This window comes from Arachis ipaensis, chromosome B8, assembly GCF_059453495.1.
Source record: "Arachis ipaensis isolate K30076 ecotype BB chromosome B8, ASM5945349v1, whole genome shotgun sequence".
In the NCBI taxonomy this organism is placed as follows: Eukaryota; Viridiplantae; Streptophyta; class Magnoliopsida; order Fabales; family Fabaceae; genus Arachis; species Arachis ipaensis.
In genome coordinates, this window is record NC_142443.1 from 78,577,737 (window position 1) to 78,593,934 (window position 16,198).

The window sequence follows — 16,198 nt, forward strand, 5'->3', positions numbered from 1 at the left end:
TCAGAATGGACTATCCTGGATATATTCTATGATGGTCTGTCTGAATTAGCTAAGATGTCATTGGATACTTCTGCAGGTGGATCCATTCACCTAAAGAAAACGCCTACAGAAGCTCAAGAACTTATTGACATGGTTACTAACAACCAGTTTATGTACACTTCTGAGAGGAATCCTGTGAGTAATGGAACGCCTCAGAAGAAGGGAGTTCTTGAAATTGATGCTCTGAATGCCATATTGGCTCAGAATAAAATATTGACTCAGCAAGTCAATATGATCTCTCAGAGTCTGAATGGAATGCAAGCTGCATCCAACAGTACTCAAGAGGCATCTTCTGAGGAAGAAGCTTATGTTCCTGAGAACCCTGCAATAGCAGAGGTGAATTACATGGGTGAACCCTATGGAAACACCTATAATCCCTCATGGAGAAATCACCCAAATCTCTCATGGAAGGATCAACAAAAGCCTCAACAAGGCTTTAATAATGGTGGAAGAAACAGGTTTAACAATAGTAAACCTTTTCCATCATCCACTCAGCAACAGATAGAGAACTCTGAGCAGAATCCATCTAACTTAGCAAATATAGTCTCTGATCTATCTAAGGCCACTTTAAGTTTCATGAATGAAACAAGGTCCTCCATTAGAAATTTGGAGCCACAAGTAGGCCAGCTGAGTAAGAAGATCACTGAAACTCCTCCTAGTACTCTCCCAAGCAATACAGAAGAAAATCCAAAAGGAGAGTGCAAGGCCATTGATATAACCATCATGGCCGAATCCAAGGAGGAAGGGGAGGACGTGAATCCCAAGGAGGAAGACCTCCTGGGACGTCCAGTGACCAACAAGGAGTCTCCCTTTGAGAAACCAAAGGACTCTGAGGCTCATCTAGAGACCATAGAGATTCTATTAAACCTCCTTACGCCCTTCATTAGCTCTGATGAGTGTTCCTCTTCAGAAGAGAATGAGGATGTTATTGAAGAGCAAGTTGCCAAGTTCCTTGGTGCAATCATGAAGCTGAAAGCCAATTTATTTGGTAAAGAGACTTGGGGAGATGAACCTCCCATGTTCACCAATGAACTAAATGCATTGGATCAACTAAGATTGCCTTAAAAGAAACAGGATCCTGGAAAGTTCCTAATGCCTTGTACCATAGGCACCATGACCTTTGAGAAGGCTCTATGTGACCTTGGGTCAGGGATAAACCTCATGCCCCTCTTTGTAATGGAGAAATTGGGAATCTTTGAGGTGCAAGCTGCCAGAATCTCATTAGAGATGGCAGACAACTCAAGAAAAGAGGCTTATGGACAAGTAGAGGACATGCTAGTAAAGGTTGAAGGCCTTTACATCCCTGCTGATTTCATAATCCTAGATACTGGGAAGGATGAGGATGAATCCATCATCCTTGGAAGACCCTTCCTAGCCACAGCAAGAGCTGTGATTGATGTTGATAGAGGTGAACTAGTTCTTCAATTGAATGAGGACTCCTTTATGTTTAAAACTCAAGGTTCTCCTTCTGTAAACATGGAAAAGAGGCACAGTAAGCTTCTCTCAAAACAGAGTCATACAGAGCCCCCACAGTCAAACTCTAAGTTTGGTGTTGGGAGGCCACAACCAAACTCTAAGTTTGGTATTGAACTCCCATATCCAAACTCTAAGTTTGGTGTTGAGGAGTCTCAACAATGCTTTGAACATCTGTGAGGCTCCATGAGAGCCCACTGTCAAGCTATTGACATTAAAGAAGCACTTGTTGGGAGGCAACCCAATTTTTATTTATCTAATTTTATTTTTATTTTTATTGTTCTTTCATGTTTTAGTAGATTCATGATCATGTGGAGTCACAAAATAAATCAAAAAATTAAAAACAGAATAAAAAATAGTAGAAGAAAAATCACACCCTGGAGGAAGGACTTACTGGCGTTTAAACGCCAGTAAGGAGCATCTGGCTGGCGTTCAATGCCAGAACAGAGCATGGATCTGGCGTTGAATGCCCAAAACAAGCAGCATCCTGGCATTCAGACGCCAGGAATGCACACTGAGGAAAGCTGGCGCTGAACACCAGAAACAAGCATAGAACTGGCGTTCAATGCCAGAACAAGCACCAATTCGGCGTTTAAATGCCAGAATTGCATGCAAAGGCATTTTACATGCCTAATTGGTGTAGGGATGTAAATCCTTTACACCTCAGGATCTGTGGACCCCACAGGTTCTTCTCAGCATCTATGGACCCCACAGGATCCTCACCTACCTCCACTCATACTCTTCCCTCTTCTCATTCATCCACTCTTCCCCATAAACCTACCTCATAAACCCCACCTACCTTCAAAATTCAAAATCACTTTCCCACCCAATCCCACCCCATATGGCCGAACCCTAACCCCTCTCCCTCCACTATATAAACCCCTCCATTCTTCTTCATTTTCAAACATCCCAACCCTATCTTCCCCTTCTTGGCCGAAACACCCCCCTTACTCTCCCTCTATATTTTCTTCTTCTTCTTCTTCATCTCTTCTTTCTTCTCTTGCTCGAGGACGAGAAATATTCTAAGTTTGGTGTGGTAAAAGCATAAGCTTTTTGTTTTTCTATTAACATTGATGGCACCTAATACTGGAGAATCCTCTAGAAAAGGGAAAGGGAAGACAAAATCTTCCACCTCCGAGTCATGGGAGATGGAAAGATTCATCTCCAGAGCCCATCAAGACCACTTCTATGATGTTGTGGCCAAGAAGAAGGTGATCTCCGAGGTCCCTTTCAAACTCAAGAGAAATGAGTATCCGGAAATCCGACATGAAATCCAAAGAAGAGGTTGGGAAGTTCTAACAAACCCCATCCAACAAGTCGGAATTCTAATGGTTCAAGAGTTCTATGCTAATGCATGGATCACTAGGAACCATGATCAAAGTAAGAACCCAAACCCAAAGAATTATCTTACCATGGTTCGGGGGAACTACTTAGATTTCAGTCCGGAAAATGTGAGGTTGGCGTTCAACTTGCCAATGATGGAAGAGAACGCACACCCCTACACAAGAAGAGTCAACTTTGATCAAAGGTTGGACCAAGTCCTCATGGACATATGTGTGGAAGAAGCTCAATGGAAGATTGACTCAAAAGGCAAACCGGTTCAACTAAGAAAATTGGACCTTAAGCTTGTAGCTAGAGGATGGTTGGAGTTTATTCAACACTCAATCATTCCCACTAGCAACCGGTCTGAAGTTACTATAGACCGGGCCATCATGATCCATAGCATCATGATTGGAGAAGAGGTGGAGGTTCATGAGATTATACCTCAAGAACTCTACAAGGTGGCTGACAAGTCCTCCACTATGGCAAGGTTAGCTTTTCCTCACCTCATTTGCCATCTATGCAATTCGGTTGGAATTGACATAGAGGGAGATATCCTCATTGATGAGGACAAGTCCATCACTAAGAAAATGATGGAGCAAACAAGAGAGCCTATTCATGGATCTCAAGAGACGCATGAATAAGCTCATCACCAAGAAATCCCTGAGATTCCTCAAGGGATGCACTTTCCTCCACAGAACTTTTGGGAGCAAATCAACACCTCCCTAGGAGAATTAAGTTCCAACATGGGACAACTAAGGGTAGAACATCAAGAGCACTCAATCATCCTCCATGAAATTAGAGAAGATCAAATAGCAATGAGGGAGGAGCAACAAAGACAAGGAAGAGACATAGAAGAGCTCAAGGACATCATTGGTTCCTCAAGAAGGAAATGCCACCATCACTAAGGTGGACTCATTCCTTGTTCTTACTTTCTCTATTTTTCGTTTTCTATATGTTAAGTGCTTATCTATGTTTGTGCCTTATTACATGATCATTAGTATTTAGTAACTATGTCTTAAAGTTATGAATGTCCTATGAATCCATCACCTCTCTTAAGAGTGTTAAATATGTTGGCTCTTGAAAGAATGATGACAAGGAGACAAGTTATTTGATAATCTGAAAAATCGTAAAAATGATTCTTGAAGCAAGAAAAAGCAGTGAATACAAAGCTTATAGAAAAAAAAATAGCGAAAAAAAAAGAGAGAAAAAGCAAGCAGAAAAAGCCAAAGCTCTTAAAATCAAAAGGCAAGAGCAAAAAGCCAATAGCCCTTAAAACCAAAAGGCAAGGGTAATAAAAAGGATCCAAGGCTTTGAGCTTCAGTGGATAGAAGGGCCTAAAGGAATCAAATCCTAGCCTAAGCGGCTAAACCAAGCTGTCCCTAGCCATGTGCTTGTGGCGTGAAGGTGTCAAGTGAAAACTTGAGACTGAGCGGTTAAAGTCAAGGTCCAAAGCAAAAGAAGAGTGTGCTTAAGAACCCTGGACACCTCTAATTGGGGACTTTAGCAAAGCTGAGTCACAATCTGAAAAGGATCACCCAATTATGTGTCTGTGGCATTTATGTATCCGGTGGTAATATTGGAAAACAAAGTGCTTAGGGCCACGGCTAAGACTCATAAAGTAGCTGTGTTCAAGAATCAACATACTGAACTAGGAGAATCACTAACACTATCTGAACTCTGAGTTCCTATAGATGCCAATCATTCTGAACTTCAATGGATAAAGTGAGATGCCAAAACTATTCAAGAGGCAAAAAGCTACAAGTCCCGCTCATCTGATTGGAGCTATGTTTCATTGATAGTTTAGAATTTATAGTATATTCTCTTCTTTTTATCCTATTTGATTTTCAGTTTCTTGGGGACAAGCAACAATTTAAGTTTGGTGTTGTGATGAGCGGATAATTTATACGCTTTTTGGCATTATTTTTAGTATGTTTTTAGTAGGATCTAGTTACTTTTAGGGATGTTTTTATTAGTTTTTATGTTAAATTCACATTTCTGGACTTTACTATGAGTTTGTATGTTTTTCTGTGATTTCAGGTATTTTCTGGCTGAAATTGAGGGACTTGAGCAAAAATCAGATTCAGAGGTTGAAGGAAGACTGCTGATGCTGTTGGATTCTGACCTTCATGCATTCAAAGTGGATTTTCTAGAGCTACAGAACTCAAAATGGCGCGCTTCCAATTGTGTTGAAAAGTAGACATCCAGGGCTTTCCAGCAATATATAATAATCCATACTTTGGCCAAGTTTAGATGACGAAAAAGGGCGTTGAACGCCAGTTCTACGCTGCAGTCTGGAGTTAAACGCCAAAAACACGTCACGAACCAGAGTTGAACGTCAAAAACACGTTACAACTTGGCGTTCAACTCCAGAAGAAGCCTCTGCACGTGTAAACTTCAAGCTCAGCCCAAGCACACACCAAGTGGGCCCCGAAAGTGGATTTATGCATCAATTACTTACTTTTGTAAACCCTAGTAACTAGTTTAGTATAAATAGGACTTTTTACTATTTTATTAGACATCTTATGATTTTTTGTTCATCTTGGGATCATATTGATCACGTGTAGGGGGCTGGCCATTCGGCCATGCCTGGACCATCACTTATATATTTTCAACGGTAGAGTTTCTACACACCATAGATTAAGGTGTGGAGCTCTGCTGTTCCTCATGAATTAATGCAAAGTACTACTATTTTTCTATTCAATTCAACTTATTCCACTTCTAATATATTCATTCGCACTTCAACATGAATATGATGAACGTGACAATCATCATCATTCCCTACGAACGCGTGCCTGACAACCACTTCCGTTCCACCTTAGATTGAATGAGTATCTCTTGGATCTCTTAATCAGAATCTTCGTGGTATAAGTTAGAACCCATGGATGGCCATTCCTGAGATCCGGAAAGTCTAAACCTTGTCTGTGGTATTCCGAGTAGGATTTGGGAAGGGATGGCTGTGACGAACTTCAAACTCGCGAGTGCTGGGCGTAGTGACAGACGCAAAAGGAGGGTGAATCCTATTCCAGTATGGTTGAGAACCTCCAGATGATTAGCCATGCCGTGACAGAGCATTTGGACCTTTTTCACAGAGAGGGTGGGATGTAGCCATTGACAATGGTGAGGCCCTTACATAAAGCTTGCCATGGAAAGGAGTAAGACTGGTTGGATGAAGACAGCAGGAAAGCAGAGGTTCAGAGGAACGAAAGCATCTCTATGCGCTTATCTGAAATTCTCACCAATGATTTACATAAGTATTTCTATCTTTATTTTCTAATTATTTATTATTTATTTTCGAAAACTCCATAATCAATTATTATCCGCCTGACTGAGATTTACAAGATGACCATAGCTTGCTTCATACCAACAATCTCCGTGGGATCGACCCTTACTCACGTAAGGTTTTATTACTTGGACGACCCAGTGCACTTGCTGGTTAGTTGTATCGAAGTTGTGACAAATTATGAATTAAGAGTAGAACACCAAGTTTTTGGAGCCTTTACCAGGGATTGTTCGAGTAACAATTTCGCCCAGGGATCACAATTTCGTGCACCAATATGGTTTCTAACAAAGGAAACAACAGTGTTAGCATCATCAGTGCGGGTAGGAATTGCTTCCACCCATTTAGAAACGTAATCCACAGCTAACAATATATAAAAGTAACCATTAGAATTTGGAAATGGACCCATGAAGTCAATGCCCCAAACATAAAAAATTTCACAAAAAAGCATAATCAGTTGAGGCATCTCATCCCTCTTGGATATATTACCAAACTATTGGCATGGGGAACAAGATTTGCAAAATTCAGTAGTGTCTTTAAAAAGAGTAGGCCACCAGAATCCACAGTCTAAAATTTTTCTAGCTGTTCTCTGAGGACCAAAATGTCCTCCACTCTTAGATGAGTGGCAGGCCTCTAAAATAGACTGGAATTCTGATTGAGGCACACATCGTCTAATTACCTGGTCAGCACCACACCTCCATAAATATGGGTCATCCCATATATAATATTTGGACTCGCTTTTCAGCTTGTCTCTTTGATGCTTAGTAAAGTCTGGAGGAAAAGTGCGGCTAACTAGATAATTAGCTACAGGCGCATACCAAGGGACTACTTTAGATACTGCTTGTAAGTTGTCGAATGGGAAATTATCATTTATAGGAGTGAAGACATCCGTAATGTGCTCAAGGCGACTCAAGTGGTCTGCCATTAGATTCTGTTTACCACTCCTATCCTTAATTTCTAAATCAAATTCTTGTAGTAGCAGTATCCATCGTATAAGCCTCGGTTTGGACTCCTTTTTAGCTAATAAATACTTTAGAGCTGTGTGGTCTGAATACACTACTACTTTAGTACCAAGTAAATAGGCTCGGAATTTATCCAGAGCGAACACAATAGCTAAGAGCTCTTTTTCAGTAGTAGTGTAATTAGACTGAGCAGCGTCTAAAGTTTTAGACGCATAAGCAATGACGAAAGGGTCCTTACCTTTGCGCTGAGCCAGCGCTGCTCCTACTGCATGATTAGAAGCATCGCACATGATTTCAAATGGCTGGCTCTAGTCTGGTCCTCTCATAATTGGAGCTTGAGTCAGGGCGGTCTTCAGCTTATCAAACGCTTGTTTGCAATCCTCACTGAACTCGAACTCAATATCTTTCTGTAGTAGTCTGGATAAGGGTAGTGCGACCTTACTGAAGTCCTTAATGAATCTCCTGTAAAAATCTGCATGGCCAAGGAACGAACGGACTTCCCTCACAGAGGAGGGGTAAGGTAAACTAGAAATAACATCCACCTTTGCTGGATCTACAGAAATGCCAGTATTAGACACAACATGTCCTAGTACAATCCCTTATTTCACCATAAAATGACACTTTTCAAAATTTAAAACAAGGTTTGAACTAACACACCTGTCCAATACTCTAGATAAACTATCCAAGCAAAGGCTAAATGAATCACCATATACGCTAAAGTCATCCATAAAAACTTCCATACAAGTCTCAATAAGGTCAGAGAAAAGACTCATCATGCACCTTTGGAAAGTAGCTGGTGCATTGCATAAACCAAAGGGCATTCTCTTATAAGCATATGTTCCAAAAGGACATGTAAAAGTAGTTTTTTCCTGATCCTCAGGGGCTATATGAATTTGAAAGTAGCCTGTATAACCATCTAAAAAGCAGTAATGGGATTTACCTGACAAGCGATCAAGCATATGATCAATGAATGGCAAGGGGTAATGATCCTTGCGAGTGGCTTGGTTGAGACGCCTATAGTCAATGCAAACTCTCCATGAATTTTGCACTCTAGTTGTCAGAAGCTCTCTTTGCTCATTTCTCACTATTGTGACTCCAGACTTCTTGGGCACCACTTGTACTGGGCTGACCCATTCGCTATCTGAGATGGGATAAATGATATCTGCTTCAAGTAGCCTGGTCACTTCTTTCTTGACAACTTCTAGGATGGTGGGATTCAATCTTCTTTGAGGTTGATGGACATGATTTGCTCCCTCTTCTAAGAATATTCTATGCTCACAAACTTGAGGGTTGATACCTACTATATCCGCTAGGCTCTATCCAATCGCTTTCTTATGTTTTCTCAGTACACTGAGTAGTTGTTCTTCTTGTTGGGAAGTAAGCTCCCTCGCAATGATAACTGGAAACTTCTGCTTGTCCTCAAGGTAAGCATATTTGAGGTGTGGAGGGAGAGGTTTTAATTCTAATTTCTGCTCATGGCCAGGCTCTGGATTATCTGGATCTGGCGATAATGGTAAAGTGCTCTTATTGTCCTCTGAAAATGTTCCCACACTTGGACCTTGCCCTATGTACTTCTCTTATAATTCTTCCTGGTGAACTTTAGCTACGGTTTCATCAATGATGTCATACTGGGAGATAGAATGATCTTTCGGAGGGTGTTTCATAGCTTTATTTAAACTGAATTTCACTATTCTGCCATCTATTTCAAAAGAATAAGTTCCTGAAAATGCGTCCAGCTTGAACTTTGAAGTCTTCAGGAATGGTCTTCCAAGTAGGATTGAGGATGGCCTCCCAGAGTCAGTAGAGGGCATTTCTAGGATATAGAAATCAATGGGAAACATGAGCTCCTTGATGCTCACTTATACATCTTCAGCAACTCCAATCACTGTGATAATGCTTTTATCTGCCAACACAAAATGAGCTGCCGACTTTTTAAAGGGAGGGAGCCTTAAAGCATTATATATAGACAAAGGCATTATACTAACACATGCTCCTAGATCACACATACAGTCAGAAAATATCACACCTCCAATAGTACAGTTAACCATACATGGACCTGGATCACTACATTTTTCAGGTATACCTCCCATTAAAGCAGATATAGAACTACCTAAAGAAATAGTTTCTAATTCATTAATTTTGTCTTTATGTATACATAAATCTTTTAGAAACTTTGCATATTTAGGTACTTGCTGAATAACATCAAAAAGGAGAACAATTACCTCAACTTTTTTGAATATTTCTACCATTTTGGGATCAAGTTCTATCTGCTTTCTGGGCTTCCTTGCAATTTATGGAAATGGAATAGGGAGGGCGTTTTCTGTAACGTCTGTATCCTTTGGTGCTTCTTTCTGTGGTTGAGCTTCTTCTTCTTCAACCATGTCTTGTACGTCCTCTTTCTCTTCAGCATCTTCTACCTCTACCACCTCTTCAGCTGGGGCGTGTTCTGGTGGGTTTGACTCCTCTTGGTTTCTCTCCTGCAATATGGTTCCGGATCTCAGAGTGATGGCATTGATCCCACCCTTGGGATTAGGTAAGGGTTGAGAAGGAAGTCCACTGGAGCTCAAAGGTTGGTTGGTGAAGTTATTTAGTGATCCAATCTGTGAGACAAGAGCTTGCAAGGTAGAGTTCAGACCATTTAGGGTAGAAGTAAGGTTATTTTCCATGGCCTGCTGTCTCCGATCAATAGAGTGTAATAACTCATCATTAAAAGATGGAGAGGAATAAGTGATCTGAGGGGTCTGCTGAGATGCTTAAGGCTGCCTTAAATGAGGTGCTCTGTAGGCCTGATTCTGATTCTACTGTCTGGTGTTGTTATTGTTATTCCACCTCTGGTTTCCACTGTTATATCTGCCTCTTCTGTTATGATTGTCCCTCCAACCCTGGTTAGAATTATCTCTCTAACCTTGGTTGGAATCGTCCTGCCATCCATGGTTGTAGCTGCCACCTTGATTGTATCCTTGATTGGGGCGGTCATAGAAGTTATGAGTGGCTGCCACAGTGTTGTCTTCCTGCTGGAGCTACGGACATTCATCAGTATAATGGCTATAATCAGCACAGATCCCGCACACTCTTTGTGGAACCAGCTGTTGGCTTTGCTGTGGTGGAGAGGGCTGAGCTTGCTATTGACTCAACTGCATCTGCTTCAGTAAGTTGGTCATTTCACAGATACTCTGAGTTAGAGCAGTAGTCTCTTTGCTAGAAGATACCTCTGCAATAGCTCTTGACCGGCTTTGTTTCTGCCTGTGATTTCGAGTAGATTTAGCTAAGTCACTGATCAATTGCCATGCCTTATCAGTGGTCTTGTACTTTTTCATAGACCCATTGCTAGCACTTTCCAATGTGGTCTTATCTTGAGGCTTCATGCCCTGTGTGACGTAGCCGAGCAACACTATCTTGTCAATCATATGGTGAGGACATGCTTCCAGAAGATTGTTGAAGCGCTCTCAGTATTCGTAGAGAGTCTCAGATTCCTCTTGAACAATCATGGAAATGTCCTTCCTCAGTTTATCAGTAACTTCAGCTGGAAAGAATTTTTCCAAAAATTTTCTTCTAAGCGTATCCCAGTTAGAAACAGTTGCTCCGGGTTGAGTGTAGTACCACTCTCTCGCCTTTCCCTCAAGAGAGAATGGGAAAGCTTTTAACAAAATAGAAGTTTCATTTGCACTATCTCGCCTGACAGTAGAACAGGCTGCCTAGAAATCCCTAAGTTGCTTGATAGGCTCTTGAGCAGGTAAACCATGAAACTTGGGCATCAAGTTGAGTAGTGCAGTCTTTAATTCAAAATCCACAGCCACCACTGAGTGATGCGCTTAATACGATTGCAGTGTAAAATCAGGGGCTCCAGCTTCTTGGATAGTAACTCTCCTAGGTGCTGCCATGTCACCTGCACGTAAATCAACCGAATCAGTAGAAAGGGAGCTTGTTTCTTCCTTAAGTGACGTTTCAGATTCGTCCTCGGAGAGGGCTAACCGACGCCGAGCTTGCCTTATACGTGAAATAGTTCTTTCAATCTTAGGATCAAATACCGGCAATCTTAGATTAGGAAGTGAACGCGTCATTCAATGAAAGAAACATGCAGCTTATAGTAGCAAAATAAAATACAATGCAAATAAATAAATTCCAATCAATAACTTAGCACTCTATTGCAACTCCCCGGCAACGGCGCCAAAAATTAACGTGGCGGAATTTGGCAGATTAAGAAATTATTATGAGAGATACGTTGCAAGTACAGTTCTTAACCAACAAAAATCCGCTTATTAATTTAGAAGGGTTGTCACAAAATTAGAATTAAAATACTGGGAGTATGAATCCCAGGTCAACTCCCAACAAGTTGTAGAAAGATGTGCTATTTTATTAATCAGATGTTTTCCAAAATGGTTTTGAGTTTGATAAACAGGAAATAAAATCAGAGAATTTATGTAATTTAAATAAAAATCTTGACCGGGAGTAGATTAATCAGAAGTTCTATCCTTGTTGGAGTTCTCCCAAGATTAATTGATAATTCAAGGTTGTTCTGCTCAGTTATCCTTTACTAGGTAGAGGAAAGTCAAGCAAGTTGGAAGTCTACTTCTATTCACCTATTCACAAGTTCTAATCCTCTCCCTTGGGAAGGATTAGTGTCAGTGACTAGAGAGCCATCCAACAATAAACCCAATTACAATTTTACTCTTGAGCATTCCAACTCAAGGTTCTCCTTTCAATTAACTCCCAATCATGTTAGAAAATTACTCGCTCATTATGAATGTAAACTTCACAAAATAAGAAAAGGAAATAAAGGAAGACATGATAAATAATAATCAAAAAGACCAATTAAAAATAAAAATAGTTCTTGTATTAATAAATTCTAAAAATAATCCAATAGTAATTTTGAACAAATTAAGGATATGAAAGAGTAAGTGACAGGTAAGGAAAACAAACTAGAATAATGAAGTCTTGGCGGAGGTAATAACTCTTCTCAATATCCCAATCCAAAAAGCAATAAAAACAAAATCCTAAGAACTTTGAATGTGTAGAGAGAAAACCTAGAGGATGAGTAAAATCAGATCTAAAACTAAAAATTATGCGGAATGAACCTCTCTCCTGGTCTCTGTATGTTCCCTGGCTCTAATCTGCTATTTTGGGCCGAAAATTGGGTCAAAACATGGCCCAAAATTTCCCGCAGCGAATTCTGCAAATTCTGCAGATCGCGCACGTCACGCGATCGCGTTATCCACGCGTTCACGTCATCCAGCGTTTTGCCTTGCCATGCGTGCGCATCGTCTACGCATTAGCGTCACTCGTGCAGTTTCCAATCCATGCGTTTGTGTCAGGCATGCGAGCGCGTCACTACGATTTCTCCATTCCGCGTGGTCGCGTGAGCCATGCGTTCGCATCGCTTCTCGCTGGTCATCCCCTTAATTTCTTTTGTTCCTTCCATTTTTGCAAGCCTCCTCTCCAATTTCCAAGTCATTCATGCCCTATAAAGCCTGAAACACTTAACACAGGGATCACGGCATCGAATGGAATAAAGGAGAATTAAAATACATAATTAAAAGTCTCTAGGAAGCGAGTTTTTAACCATGGAGTAATTTTGGGAAGGAGTTGTAAATACATGCTAATCATATGAATAAGTGGGTGAAGATTTGATAAAACCACACAATTAAACACAATATAAACCATAAAATAATGGTTTATCAATGATCATGTGAAGTCATAAAAATAGCTACAGAATTAAAGCAAAATAAAAAACAGCACAAAAATAGCACACCCTGGAGGACAGGCTTACTGGCATTTAAACGCCAATAAGGATAGTAGAATGGGCGTTTAACGCCCAGCCTGGCAGCATTTTGGGCGTTAAATGCCAGAATGGGCAGCACTCTGGGCGTTTAACACTAGAAAAGGGTGTCTGGCATCTGGCTGGCGTTAAACGCCAGAAATGGCAGACAGACTGGCGTTTAACGCCAGAAAAGGGTGCCTGGCTGGTGGTAAACACCAGAAAGGGGCAGCAGACTGGCGTTTAATACCAGGAAAGGTAGCAGAGCTGGCGTTTAAAGCCAGAATTGGCACACAGAGGGTGTTTGAATGCCAGAATGGTGCAGAGAGCAGAATTCCCTGACACCTCAGGATCTGTGGACCCCACAGGATCCTCACCTCCCCCACCTCTTCTTCTCTCCTCTTCACACCTTTCCATAACACTCTTCCCCAAATACCCTTGACCAATCACATCAATACCTCTTCCCCAAATACTATTCACCTATCAAATCCCACCCTCTTCCCCATATTCTCTTCACCACTCACATCCATCCATCATAAACCCCACCTACCTCACCATTCAAATTCAAACCATTTCCCTCCCAAACCCACCCCTTTATAACTGAATTCCATCTCTCTCCTACCCTATAAATACCCCTTCCACTACCTTCAATTTCACACATCATACACACTACCCCCCTTGGCCAAAACCCCTACTACCCTCTATCTCCTCCATTTCTTCTTTTTCTACTCCTTTCTTTCTTCTTTTGCTCAAGGACGAGCAAACATTTTAAGTTTAGTGTGGGAAAAAGCTCTGCTTTTTATTTTTCCATAACCATCAATGGCATCTAAGGCCGAAGAAACCTCTAAAAAGAGGAAAGGGAAGGCAATTGCTTCTACCTCTGAGTCATGGGAGATGGAGAGATTCATCTCAAATGTCCATCAAGACCACTTCTATGAAGTTGTGGCCAAGAAAAAGGTGATCCCCGAGGTCTCCTTCATGCTCAAAAAGAGTGAATATCCGGAGATCCGACGTGAGATTCGAAGAAGAAGTTGGGAAGCTCTCACCAACCAAATCCAACAAGTCAGAATCTTAATAGTTCAAGAGTTCTATGCTAATGCATGGATCACTAGGAACCATGACCAAAGTATGAACCCAAACCCAAAGAATTGGCTCACAATGGTTCAGGGGAATTACTTGGATTTCAGTCCAGAAAATGTAAGGTTGGCATTTAACTTGCCAATGATGAGAGGAGATCCTCATCCTTTCACTAGAAGGGTCAACTTTGATCAAAGGTTGGACCAAGTCCTCATGGACATTTGTGTGGAAGGAGCTCAATGGAAGAGAGACTCAAGAGGCAAGCCGGTTCAACTAAGAAGGCTTGACCTCAAACCCGTGGCTAGGGGATGGTTGGACAAGCCTATCACTAAGAAGAGGATGGAGCAAACAAGAGTCCACTCATGGACCTCAATAAGAGCGTGAGGAAATTTCTCATCAAGAAATCCCTGAGATGCCTCAAGGGATGTACTTTCCTCCACAAAAATATTGGGAGCAAATCAACACCTCCTTAGGAGAATTGAGTTCCAATATGGGGCAACTAAGGATGGAGCACCAAGAGCACTCCATTATCCTCAATGAAATCAGAGAGGACCAAAGAGCCATAAGGGAGGAGCAACAAAGGCAAGGAAGAGACATAGAAAAGAGCTGAAGCACTCTATAAGATCTTCAAGAGGAAGAACTAGCCACCATCACTAAGGTGGACCCATTGTTTAATTTACTTGTTCTTATTCTTCTGTTTTTCAAAATATATGCTTTATGTTTTGTCTATGTTTGTGTCTTTATTACATGATCATTAGTGTCTAGTGTCTATGTCTTAAAGCTATGATGTCCTATGAATCCTTCACATTTCTTAAATGAAAAATGTTTTTAATTGCAAAAGAACAAGAAATGCATGATTTCGAATTCTATCTTGAAATTAGTTTAATTATTTTGATGTGGTGGCAATAATTTTTGTTTTCTAAATGAATGCTTGAACAATGCATATTTTTGAATTTGTTGTTTATGAATGTTAAAATTGTTGGCTCTTGAAAGAATAATGGAAAAAGAGAAATGTTATTGATAATCTAAAAAATCATAAAATTGATTTTTGAAGCAAGAAAAAGCAGTGAAAAGCAAGGCTTGTGAAAAAAAAGAAAAAAAATAAAGAAAAAAATAAAGAAAAAAAGAGAAAGAAAAAGAAAAAGCAAGCAGAAAACGCCAATAGCCCTTTAAACCAAAACGCAAGGATAAAAAGGATCCAAGGCTTTGAGCATTAATGGATAGGAGGCTGATGAGCGGACAATTTATACGCTTTTTGGCATTGTTTTTAGTATGTTTTTAGTAGGATCTAGTTACTTTTAGGGATGTTTTCATTAGTTTTTATGCTAAATTCACATTTCTGGACTTTACTATGAGTTTGTGTGTTTTTTTGTGATTTCAGGTATTTTCTGGCTGAAATTGAGGGACTTGAGCAGAAATCAGATTCAGAGGTTGAAGAAGGACTGCTGATGCTGTTGGATTCTGACCTCCCTGCACTCAAAGTGGATTTTCTGGAGCTACAGAACTCGAAATGGCGCGCTTCCAATTGCGTTGGTAAGTAGACATCCAGGGCTTTCCAGCAATATATAATAGTCCATACTTTGGCAAAAAATTGATGACGTAAACTGGCGTTCAACGCCAGCCTTCTGCCCAAATCTGGCGTCCAGCGCCAGAAAAGGATCCAAAACCAGAGTTGAACGCCCAAACTGGCACAAATACTGGCGTTCAACTCCACAAATGGCCTCTGCACGTGCAACACTTAGGCTCAGCCCAAACACACACCAAGTGGGCCCCGGAAGTGGATTTATTCATCAATTACTTACTCATGTAAACCCTAGTGACTAGTTTATTATAAATAGGACCTCTTACTATTGTATTAGGCGTCTTTTGGACCATCTTTGGATCTTGGGATTACCTTATGATCCTTTGATCACGTTTTAGGGGGCTGGCCATCTTGGCCATGCCTGGACCTTCACTTATGTATTTTTAACGGTAGAGTTTCTACACTCCATAGATTAAGGTGTGGAGCTCTGCTGTTCCTCAAAGATTAATGCAAAGTACTACTGTTTTCTATTCAATTCTTCTTATTTCTCTTCTAAGATATCCATTCGCACCCAAGAACGTGATGAAGGTGATGATTATGTGTGACGCTCATCATCCTTCTCCCTTATGAACGCGTGCCTGACAAACACTCCTGTTCTACATGAATTAAGCTAGAATGAGTATCTCTTAGATCTCCTAACCAGAATCTTCGTGGCGTAAGCTAGAATGATGGCGGCATTCAAGAGAATCCGGAAAGTCTAAACCTTGTCT